The 11,235-nt window shown below is 43.0% G+C and overlaps 1 long non-coding RNA gene across 2 annotated transcripts in view; it reads right to left on the bottom strand.

The window, feature by feature from the left end:
• LOC113225253 overlaps positions 1–8,064 on the bottom strand; it is a 13,750-nt gene extending 5,686 nt beyond the window's left edge. The window contains exons 1-2 of one of the 2 annotated variants that reach the window (XR_003309918.1): positions 7,894–8,064; positions 5,879–6,041 (exon numbers count right to left, since the gene is read on the bottom strand). This is a non-coding gene — a long non-coding RNA (uncharacterized LOC113225253). The remainder of the gene's footprint in view (positions 1–5,878; positions 6,042–7,893) is intronic. The other variant, XR_003309919.1, reaches the window with a different exon arrangement.
• Positions 8,065–11,235: the final 3,171 nt, after the last annotated feature.

Below are 11,235 nucleotides of genomic sequence, written 5' to 3'. Positions count from 1 at the left end.
TTATATTATATTATATTATATTATATTATATTATATTATATTATATTATAGTACACACTTAAGAAGCAGGACTTTACACCACTACTTGGCCATCCCATCCACTGTCAGGGCCTCCCCATCACTGATGACTAATTCGAATCTGCATCTCCAGCCTAGGCTCTCTCCAGACTCCTAGCTGTTTATTCCCAGTCGCCTATGGGTTGTCTCTACTGGGATGTCCCACTGACTCCTCAAACACCGTAAGCCCAAAACTACATCATCTTGCCCTGCGTTCCCTCCTCAGTGTCGGCAGCATCTTCCACAGCCAAAGAGACTCAGAGTCCTCCTCGATCCTGCCTTCCATATCACTCCCCACTCCCCCGCCTCCTCTCCAAAGTGCAAACCACCTCCTTCTAATACACCTGATCTTAGCTAGTCTTCCTCCTTCACACTCATCCTCTGCTTTCCACCCTCCTATTACTCACCATTAGGTCCTGAACTTCGGCAAGTGTCACATGAACTGTGGTTTAGTATCTGGTCTTTGAGTCTCTAAATCTGCCATTCCTCCCCCATCCTTCCACCCTGCTGTCAAGAGCAGTGTTGTATTACAAACCCGATTACCTCTCTCTTTTTAAAACCCTTCAATCACCCTCAGAGCAAAGCCCAGCCTCAGGATTCTGTGATCTGGACCCTCTTACCTGGCAGATGTGCCCTCCCTCTGCAGCAGCCACACCTGGACCCCAGATGCTTCTTCTCCCTGGAATGCCCTTGTCCACTCATTCTCTATGTACCTGGCAAAAACCTGTGCCACTTGCAAGACTCAAATCAAGGGTCACCACCTTTTAAAAACTTTCTTGACTTTGTTTTGTTTTTGGCTCCATTCTACCCTGTACAGACTTTTATCATAGACTTTATTCAACGTATTTGTTCACACAACCCGACTCTGAGCTCCTGGGAGGCACAGGCTGGGTCTTCTTCACCTGAATCTTTGTATCCTCAGCACCTAGAACAGCATCTAGAATACCACAGGCTTTCACTTTATGACAAAGGAACATCGCGAAAGGCCTCAGTTGAGTGTCCATCCTGACAGAGCAAGAGCTAAGATCTTGGGGTAGAAACCAGACTGCTTGGGATGGATGAGGACGGGGAGGGGCAGGGCTTAGCAGTATAACACGCTTTATACAGAATTTAATTCTTCAGGTCATAAGGCCTTAAGCAAAAGACTAATACATATTATAACATAAAAGGCAAAAAATGTTAACCAGAAAAAACTATCCTAAAAACAAAGTAGGTGAAATATTTGCAATTCAGATCACAAAATCATATAATAATTTTCTCAATATACAAAGAGCTCTTACAAATCAGTAAGAAAAAAAAATCATTCATTCAATGAAGTAGTCAGAATATATAAATAGGCTTTCACAGAAAAAATAAAAATGATTTTTTTTTTTTTCTGAGACAGGGTCTCACTCTGTCACCCAAGCTGGAGTGCAGTAGCATGATCTCGGCTTACTGCAGCCTTGGCCTCCCAGCCTCAAGCTGTCCTCTCATCCCAGCTCACTATCCCCTAAGTAGCTGGGACCACAAGCATGCACCACCAGGCCCAGCTAATTTTGTTTATTTTTTACAGAAATGGGGTCTCACTATGTTGCCCAGGCTGGTTTGAACTCCTGTCCTCAAGCGATCCTCCCACCTCAGCCTTTTAAAATGTTGGGATTACAGGCATAAGTCACTGCACCTGGTCAAAAATGATGTTTTAACCGCATGAAAACATGTTTTACTTTATTTATGATTAAAGAAATGCAAATCCAAACAATAACGAGTGCCAATTTTCAGAATGGAAAAAATGCATAAGTCTAGTAATATTAATACATCATGTTGGCCCATTGGCCCAGGTATGGAAGAGCCTGCATTCATCAACGCTTTGGTGAAAGTGGAACTTTTTGCAACATTTCCATAGAGAAATTTGTCAATGTCTTTAACATTTTGAATTCACATACATTTAATCCAAATAATTGTATGGGGAAGGGAACAGGGAGGGGGTTGAGATAGGGAAAAGCTGGGCTGTGATTTCAGAGTACATTTATTCTGCCATGACTTAAGCCCTGGGCTCTGCTCCAGAATTCTTGTCTGAATAGTTTGCTGTTCATGGAGGCTGTTTACATTATTGGTTCTTTTCTCGGCAGTCAGACATTGTTCCTTGGCTGTAGCACCAAGGAGTTGTGCTTCCCATCATTAGAAAGATGACGCAAGAGGTCTGCCTTCAGTTTGACATGCTTGTTGGGATGAGAGCTGCTTGTTTTCAATAACAGGAATGTGTTTGTACAGCTCTTTAGTAGGCACTGTTACTGCTAATTCAACATCCATTCTCCCTTCTTTTTTTCTAAGAGAACTTTAAAATTTTTTTAGATATCTACCTCTCCTAGACACAGCCCACATATCCCAATGAAAGATGACCCCACCCCAGCTCCAGAGGCAGCTTTGATCCGTTGGTCTAAATAAAGGTTTTTGTATCCGTCTTTCAGTGACTGGTTCAGACATGGCTGTGAAAGCTGATAAGAAACAAGAGGATGCTACTATCAAGGAAGGACAGGATGTTGGGAGGGAAGACTACAGCAATGGGAAATTGACTACACATTGGGGATTAGTCAGATGAACAAATACGATGAGAATTATGATAGCCAAGTTTGTCACTCTTGGAGTAGTGAATCACAAACATGGAAAGAAAGAAATTAGTTTGACCCTGTGGTGTTGTGTTGGAATTGGAGACATTGGTGTGAAGTCATGGATTTCAATTTGTAGATTGATCAATGTAGAAATAGACATAGATGTAAATGCAGGCATATATAACAGCATAGAGTCCCTAGCCCTGTTCACTGAGAGACTCTAGAAGCAATGACAACCCAATAGCAATGAGAATACTTAGCATCCAAATTTTGGCTTCTAAATATCTTTCTCCACTAAATGGAGCTAGGACTACTTACCAAAAAAAAAAAATGGCTGGTTCCTTGATTTGAGCAAGGAAAGGGCAAAATGAGTTTGGAACATCTTATTCTACCAGAAAGTAAGAAGTGCCCAAAGAATTAGGAGACATTTCAAAAGGACACAGAGTCCAGATTAAAGGGGTTCTGATAGTCAAATAAAGGAGAATCTCAATGTCAAAATAAACAACAGTAGTTAGAGATCATAACCCATTAAATGAATTAGGAATTCATGAGTCCATACTAATATAAATATATAGATAAATTAAGATATTAAATGTTTGATAAGAAGGTATATATTCACAGTGTCTCAAAGTACCTTCCTACAACTTAATAATTACAAAGGAAAATTAAGTTAACTAAAATGGAGAAGCCTGGCAGATAGTGATTTAATTAAGTGGTCAAAACTAACATCTCCCACGATGAAACAAATCAAAATCATGCGCCAGGTGATACAATGCAACGAAACAAACACCACATTACTTTTTGTGATATTCCTGCCATAGATGCAAAACTTGAATCCAATCACAAGGAAACATCAGATAAACCTAAACCAAGGGACCTTCAATAAAATAGTCTTTTAAAATATCAAGGTCATGAAAGTCGGACATCCTTTACAAGGACATTATCGGGACAAGTGGCAAAACTGGAATGGAAGGCCGGGTGCGATGGCTCACGCCTGTAATCCCAGCACTTTCGGAGACGGAGGCAGGTGAATCACCTGAGGTCAGGAGTTTGAGACCAGCCTGGCCAACGTGGTGAAACCTCAGCTCTACTAAAAATACAAAAATTAGCCGGACATGGTGGCATATGCCTGTAATCCCAGCTACTAGGGAGGCTGAGGCAGGACAATCACTTGCACCCAGGAGGTGGAGGTTGCAGTGAGCTGAGATTGCACCACTGCACTCCAGCCTGGGTGACACAGTGAGACTTCATCTCAAAGAAAAAAAAAAACAAAACTTCAATGGTGTCTGTGATTTAGAATTTTGGCTTTGTAGGAGAATGTCTTTGTTCCATAGGAAATATACACTAAATTATCCTGGTGCACAGAATTTCATGTCAGCAAATTACCCTCAAATAATTCAGAGAAATAACTTTTTTGTACTGTTCTTGAAGCTTTTCTCTAAATTTGAGATCGTTTCCCAAAAAATAGAAAGAAAATAAAACAAATGGAAAGAAATGTTCTTAAGATACGAGGAGACTATTACTATTACTGAAAACTTTCAAAAAAGTCTTATTTCCTTATCTGAAGACTTTCTGAAAGAAACTTATTTCCTCCCTGGATAATGCCAGGCATTGAGATTAGACCCAAAAAAATCATGTGATCACCTCACTGCCAGCGTGAGAAGAAAGCAGAGCCAAGAGGATCACAGGGAAAGATCTGGGGCCACTGGATCGAGCCCGTCCTGATTCCTCTGGACTGTCAGCCACAGAAGTGATTAAAATTCCTTGGTGTTTAAGCTTGTCATGTTGGGTTTTCAATTATTTGCCACAAAAGACATCCTGACTTACACATAATCACTGAAGAAGGATTCCAGTGTCCTCTGACAATGAACTCCAGCCTCATTGTGACACAGGTTATCCATTTATAAAATCCTTATATAGAAACCTCCCTCATGGGTAATAATGGGTCCTTGTTACGATATGGATGATGGGTAAACAAGCACAGTGTAACCCCTTGAGCACCTCCACGGAGACTTTCAAATTCCGAGTAAAAAGCATTCCAGAATGTGAAGGAATACGCTGAGCTTATCATACAGGGGCATCGCAGTACGGAGCTATCTAGCAACCAAGTTGAACTCAGTCCAAGATCATTTTTACCACTCTGCAACAAATGTCCCCAGGCCTTCCCTTTCTACCTAAAAACCTTATTTGATTCTATTTAAATGTCTGTTAACTTTACTCTTCTGATTGAATCTTATCACTCTCTTCTCAGAAACCTTGAATAACTCAACCAAACCTGAGAGACAGAGTCTTTTATCTTATCATGGCACTCAGGGACCTCCCTGGCAGATCCCAAACCATCCTTCGCATCTGTCTTCTCTATCTCAGTGCACTTTATTCTCCAGGAACACTGTGGAGAAGTGAGTTACAAATATGGAAAGTGAGGACAGGCACGGTGGCTCACACCTGTAATCCCAGGACTTTGGGAGGCCAAGGCAGGTGAATCACCTGAGATCAGCAGTTCAAGACCAGCCTGTCCAACATGGTGAAACCCTGTCTCTACTCAAAATACAAAAATTAACCAGATGTGGTGGCGGGCGCCTATAATCCCAGCTACTCAGGAGGCTGAGGCAGGAGAATTGCTTGAACTGGGGAAGTGGAAGTTGCAGTGAGCCGAGATGTGCCATGCGCCATTGCACGTTTGTTGCCTGGACAACAGAGCGAGACTCCATCTCAAAAAATACATATATGTATATGGAAAGTGAGAAAACTAAACTAAACACTGAGGTGCTGTTCGGAATTAAAGACATAAGTGTAAAATCATAGATTCGAATCTATACAAATAGGTATGGGAATCTACGTAGGTATGTTCCTGATATAAATCTATCTAGGTATGTTCCTGATGTAAATCCATCTGATATGAATCAGGAACATTCCTGGATAGATTCCGTGTCCACTGAGAAGTAGAAGCAACAGTACCCCAGTATCAATGAGAATGCCTAGTTGCTGGAAATATCATGAACTTTTACATCTTTATGCCCATGTATACCTACTCCTACAGTTTTCTACATTAAAACACCTCAGCTATGCTTTGCCTACCAAAATTCCATTGAAGTGAAATTATGAAATGTAAAGCACCAAATACATGTCATCAACAATTTTTTATCCCTGACTCTCAATCAAAGTCTGGCTCAAATACTCTCTCTCCTGTGACACTTCGTTGGGAATATACAAGCAGAAGTCATATCTCCTACCTCTATGCCCATGAACCATTTCCTGTGCGCCTCTAGATAGCATCAGTGCATGCTTCTTTGTGTTGGTGATGGCTGTTTACAAGTTTGGCTCCCCCACATCTCGTGGATTTTTGTGGGAGGATCTGACTCTGTTTCTCTGTCCTCCCAGCCCCTAGCACAGGACCTGGAAAATATTAGGTGGTCAAGGCATTCTGAATTAGAAGGAGTCTTTCTCCACAAAATAGACTGGAGCTCATTGACCTGCCTCCAGAGCCAGTCCCTAGCCTTGGCCTCATTTACACTGAACTCTGCTCAAGGAAGCTGACCATTCATAGGGAATCCAGGACAAAACTACCAGGGCCCTTTGTTCCAGCCCTATTTCTATAGACTGTTTCACTTTGCTGAACAAGAGGATGTCTTCAGAGAGCTGACGTGCCTGCTTGCCAGGTCTTTCACAGAGATGTTTTATTTGATGCTTTGCTTTTGCTGCAGAGTAAGTCTCTTTCCACTTTGGAGCCAGAAGTACTGGACACATGAAACGAATGTTCCTGTTTTGATAACAGCTTCCTTAGAGCTTGGCTGTACTGGGCTGGGCAAGGAAATGACCACATTCTGGCTCCCAGGGAAGGCTGTGGAACTCCAAATATGTGGGACTGAGGGAAGCTCCTGCCCAGGAAGAAAGCTGTTGTGAGATGGAGATGAAAATCCCAGTGTTCTTGGCTCAGAGGTTTTTTCTTCATTAACTGTGCAATCGGCAAAGAGCAGTAGGGAGATGCTTTGCAGCCCAAGGATCTTAGATGGCAAGAGGCAATGGGAGATCTTCCCATCAAGGTCCCATCTGACCTCCATGATGGCCTCTATTCATTTTCTATTGGTGCCAGAACAAATCCCCACAAATTCAGTGGCTTAAAACAACACCAATGTATTATCTCACAGTTCTGTAGCTCAGAAATCTGGGTACAGTGTGGTTCAACTGGGTCTTCTTTTTACTTTTGTTTTTGTTTTATTTGTTTAGAGATAGGGTCTTGCCTGCTCTGTCATTAAGGCTGGAGTGCAGTGGCACGATCATAGCTTGCTGTGAAACCACCTTTGCAAAATTACAACTGAGACAGTGAAATAGATCTGACCTAACCAACTCCATCTTGCTTCTAACCTCCAAGCTGTCCTTGTTCATTCCTGGGTGTAGGCCAAAGTAACTTTGGGAGGAACTTAGTTTGTAGTTTATAGTTTAAAACAGCCCTTTCCCAAAACAAACCTTCTTCTTGCCTGGGGCCTAGACTGACCTTGTAGGACTAACAAATTAGCCACGAGATTAGAAATTATGGCTTAAGAGTCATGTAAACTGGAGGCTACAAGATTCTGACCCTCCCCAAATTGCTCCTGGGGATAACATCACTATTGTAAAAACTAAGATCTGTGCTTGAGATATTTTGCAGACCCTGTACTTGATGGATCCGCTGGCACCACTCAGATTGATAAACTGGCTCATCTGATCCTTTGGTCCCCACCCAGGAACTGATTCAGCATAAGAGGACAGCTTCAACCCCCTATTATTTCATCTCTGACTTTACTAATCAGCACTCCTGACTCACTGGCCCCCACCCACCAAATTATCCTTAAAAACTTTGATCCCTGAATGCGCGAGGAGGCTGATTTCAGTAATCATAAAACTCCGGTCACCTGCACAACTGGCTCTACGTGAATTACTCTATTGCAATTCTCCTGTCTTGATAAATCAGCTTTGTCTAGGCAGCAGGCAAGGTGAACCTGTTGAGCAGTTTCTGGTTTTTTGTTGTTTGTTTGTTTGTTTGTTTGTTTTTGTAGAGATAGGATCTCACTATATTCCCCAAGCTGCTCTCAAACTCCTGGGCTCAAGTGATCCTCCCACCTCAGCCTCTCAAAGTGCTGGGGTTACAAGTGGGAACCACCACACTCAGGCTGGGTCCTCTTTAGAGTCTCGTGGGGTGAAATCGAGCTGTCAGCAGAACCACAATCCTTAGTGGGGGCTCTGGAGAAGAATCTGCTTCCAAGCTTACTCAGATGCCTGGCCGAATTCAGTTGCTTGTGCTTGCCAGTTGAGAACTATCCTCAGTTCCTAGAGACCTTTCCTGAATCCTTGCACAAGACTCCTACTTCTCAGAGCCAGCAACGGCACAATGAATCCCTTCTCAGAACTGCACATTGAATCTCCTTGACTTCCTTTCTGCTGCATTTCTCTGACTCCACCCAGAGAGAGTTCCCTGCTTTTAAGAGCTCAGATGATTGAATGGAGCCCACCTGGAGACTCTCTCTGTCTTAAGGTCAGTAACCCACTTACATCTGCAAACTCCCTTTGGCCATGTAAGGCAACATGTTCCCAAGTTCCAGGCATTATGGTGTGGACTTCTTTGGGGGACCGTATTGGACCCATGACAAGACCCTACATTTCATTACAAAAGTAGGACTCCACCTGGCATGAGTATAATTGGGCTTTTTCTTGGGAGAGTACAGCTGGTCTTTGTTTTGCAATTTGCAGAAAAAAAGTTTTAAATCTCCAAACATAGAAAATCTAGGTCTTTGAGCATGTTTCCAAGACACATTACTGTTTATCCTTACGCTTATGAGATTGTACCCACAGCCAATCCCTGACATCTGGGAACTGCCAAGAGGGACAGACAGATCCAGAGAGCCCAGGAATGGTGTCCAAGAGGTCCCTCAGGGCCAGGTGAGAGACCAGTATTAGAATACACAGAGCCAGGCATGGCAGGTCATGCCTGTAATTCCAGCACTTTGTGAGGCCAAGGCAGGAGGATTGCTTGAGTCCAGGAGATCAGCCTGGGCAACATAGCAAGACTTTGAATCTAAAAAACAAAACAAAACATCAACAAAAACAAACAAACAAAAAAACCAGACAGCATCAGTTATTAAAGGACATGCACTTAAAGTTAGGTCCGAAACAGGCTGAAATGCCCATTTTTTTGATGGCATAGCCAATGCTCAGGGTCTAGGATCGTATCTAAGACAAGCTGGAAAAACTGATGATGGGCACAAGTTCTAACAGAATCAACCAGCCTCCATTATCAGAAATGGGGAGACCTACTTGCAGGTATTTGGTACAACCAAGGGAAACTGAAATTCAAGAAAGGAAATCCATTTTCTGGAAGAGCTGGGGTAGCAAGCAGGGACTATATTATAAGGAATAAATGCAGAAAGTGGGTTTCTGTGTCAAAGCAGGTCCAAAAATGGGATCAGCTAGATAAGAATAGGTAGGCCCTATAGCATCCCTGCTTTGGGATTGAATCAGATCCACTGGGCTCTGGGACAAGGTTAAAACTTTAGGGAGTGGGGAGGAGGCCACTTACATGTCCTGTTCAAGGCACGGTGGATATAACTGTGTGCAAATCACATCCCTGCCTTCAAGGATCACACAGTCTAGGAGGCAGTTATTCTACCAGGTGGCGGGGCTGTGGCAGCACACAGGAAGAACGAGAAAGGCTTCTAGAAGTGGTTCTGCATAAAGACCTAATGATCAAGGAGAAGTTAGGTTAATGAATAGGTAGTCTCCAGCAAAGATGGGGCAAGACCTAGAATGGGAAGAGAACATGGCATTTTAGGAGTTTAGCAAGTCGTTTATCAAGAACATGGCGTATGTCATATGAAGTCCACTTTCCTCCCACTAAAATCTCACTGTCTAATGTTTCATTTTCAGTTCAAGCATTTGGTCAGTGTTTGAATGCTGTTACTGCAGTGAGAATGTCTGGAATTGGCTAGAAATGTCTCCCTCCTTCTCCCCTCTTCTTCTCCCAATACCCCTGACCCTCACCCCAAATGTCAGGATTCAAGACTAACCAATTAGCACAAAATTTTATTTCAGCACTAAAAGAGTTGGAGCCAAGACTGCTCCTTCAGTGCCTCTTCTATTTGCTGAAGTCCAGCTCACTTCTTGGCCGCCTGGTGGCCTTGGGTGCCATCATGACTGGCAGCCTTCTGGGGTTCATAGTCACCAATTTGGAAAGGAATCTTGGAGCAGAAGGACACACTTCTCTGTTTCTCAGAAATGACTTCCAGCCAGAAAGACATGTGCTTTATTTTTTCCACTGAATCTTTACGCTATCTACTCTCTATGCTATTTGATTTGTCTAGTCATGGTCCCTGCTCAATCTGAATGGTCAAGACAATCCACTCCATTCAACAAGCATGGTCAAAACCACAAAGCTATGCGTTGTATTACACCAAGTCAGGAATGCTAATTGGCTGAAATTTTGTTGGGTCAGAATACGAAGATAAATTAGAATACTTGAGGGTTAACCATCTACTTCAGAGTAAAGTTCATTATTGAAGAGAAATGTTGTTCTAATGCTGTGCTTTCTGTTTCATATCTGTTTTTTAATGTTGAGTCAAGGGAATCCTACTTGGCAAGTAATTATCATGCTCTGCTTTCTCTAAATAACATTCAAACATCCCATTGTAAATGTAGCAAATACCTCTCTCCAAAGTTTTAGCATGCTTGGAATTGTCTATGGCTTGAGCCCAACCAAGTTTTGCTAATAGCACACGTAACCAAAGGCAAGCAGGAGTGAAGCAAGGGGCGCTAACTCTGAAAGGTCTATCTGCTCCAGCTGGTTTCTCCTCCTTCCTGGGTGCAGTCCCAAGAATGGAGGTACTAGAAATCCGTGGAGCTGCTGTAACTAAGCCTCTAAACTAGTCCGGGTTCTCCAAAGAAACAGAACCAGTAGGATGTAGATATACAGAAAGGGTAGAAGGGGAGATTTCTTTTAATCTTTTAATGTGAGCAGTGGCTCACACAATTATAGAGGCTGGCTAACCCAAAATCTGCCGGGTGGCCTGTAGGCTGGAGACCCAGGAGAGCCAATGCTGCAGTTCAGTTGCAAAGGTCATCAGGCTGAGAACCCAGGAAAGAGCCAATGCCTCAATTTGAGTCCAAAAGCTGTCTGCTGGCAGAATTTCCTCTTGCTTGGGGAAGGTCAGTCTTTTGTCCTATTCAGGCCTTCAACTGATTGCATGAGGCCCACCCATACTGTGGAGGGCAATCTGCTTTACTCAAAGTCGGCTTTACTCAAACTGATTTAAATGTTAATCTCATCCAAAACACTCTCACAGAAACATCCAGAATAATGTTTGACCATATTCCTGGGCCATGGCCCAGACATACTGACACATAAAATTAACCATCACAGCCTCTAATTAGGAGATTCTCCCTTTCCTTCTCTGACAAAGGCCCCAGGACCTCTGTAGCTTTCCTCTCCTTTCTGTGGCTGTCCCACCTCTTACTCCCCTGGGTTCTTCTGTCCCCAAACCTGGCTGAAGAGAGAACTCAACCTACCTACCTTGTAACACTGAAGACGAGCAGGTGTACAGGTCCATTCTGTCTGCAAGGT

Source organism: Piliocolobus tephrosceles, chromosome 5 (assembly GCF_002776525.5).
Source record: "Piliocolobus tephrosceles isolate RC106 chromosome 5, ASM277652v3, whole genome shotgun sequence".
NCBI lineage: Eukaryota > Metazoa > Chordata > Mammalia > Primates > Cercopithecidae > Piliocolobus > Piliocolobus tephrosceles.
This window is presented reverse-complemented; position numbering and strand designations above follow the sequence as displayed.